Source organism: Fopius arisanus, unplaced genomic scaffold, assembly GCF_000806365.1.
Source record: "Fopius arisanus strain USDA-PBARC FA_bdor unplaced genomic scaffold, ASM80636v1 scaffold00016, whole genome shotgun sequence".
NCBI lineage: Eukaryota > Metazoa > Arthropoda > Insecta > Hymenoptera > Braconidae > Fopius > Fopius arisanus.
In genome coordinates, this window is record NW_011887755.1 from 179,880 (window position 1) to 180,938 (window position 1,059).

Below are 1,059 nucleotides of genomic sequence, written 5' to 3' on the forward strand. Positions count from 1 at the left end.
AATTAATAATTTTTAATGAACTAATTAACAGAGGGAAAATCAATCTGCAAATCTCTTGAATGTACTGAAAATTTGATTTATGAACTAAAGTGATTAATACATTTTGAAATTCAAATAGATAAATTCAATTCTGGCATTCAAATTAATGGATTATTTATTTTATTTATATTTCAAGAAATGTGATATGAAATCAATTAATAATTTTTAATGAACTGATTAACAAAGGGAAAATCAATCTGAAAATCTCTTGAATGTACCGAAAAGTTGATTTATGAAGTAAAGTGATTAATACATTTTGAAATTCAAATAAATAAATTCAATTCAGGAATTCAAATTAACGGATTATTTATTTTATTTATATTTCAATAAAGATGACATGAAATCAATTATAGTGACAATTGCGAAAGTATTTTCCATATAGCAGTAATATTTTTTTCATCGAATTTCTGTCGCGTTGAAAAATCTTCGATGCAGCGTGAAATGTGATAAATGCAAAAATAAAAATGAGGAGAAACTCAAAGCCGTAATGTAAATATCCCACCAATCAGAAGATAATCCCAAAGGATTTGAATTAATATCCAACTCGTTGGTGGTATGATGCAGAAGTATGGAGTACCGATAATTCAATCGCAATATTTCAAAGGCTCCGCCCACGCGGCAATATTCAATCGAAGGTAAACTAAAAAGAATTCATCTGTTTGCCAACGAAAGTGCATGTGTAATGGATCTTGGATGGGCTTTCGCTATCATCTCTAATAAAGCTTTGTTATCTCCTCACCCAGCGATGTATCGGGGTACATGTCAGTCTCATGTAGCCCAAGGGGGAGAGGTGAAAAAAATTATTTATCGTTACAAGCTCAACGTGGGGTAAATATATTTAGCTGAAGCTCAGGTGTGAAATATGAAGACCAATCGTAAAAACATATCAGAAAAATATTGCCCTTCTACAAGGGGTCAGGTGGTTGCTAATGCATTTGCGGTGTGGGTGGTGGTATTCCATTTTTATCGGGGCAGACGAAATTCCACGGTCCTCATCCTTCCTGGAAATATCATCATTCA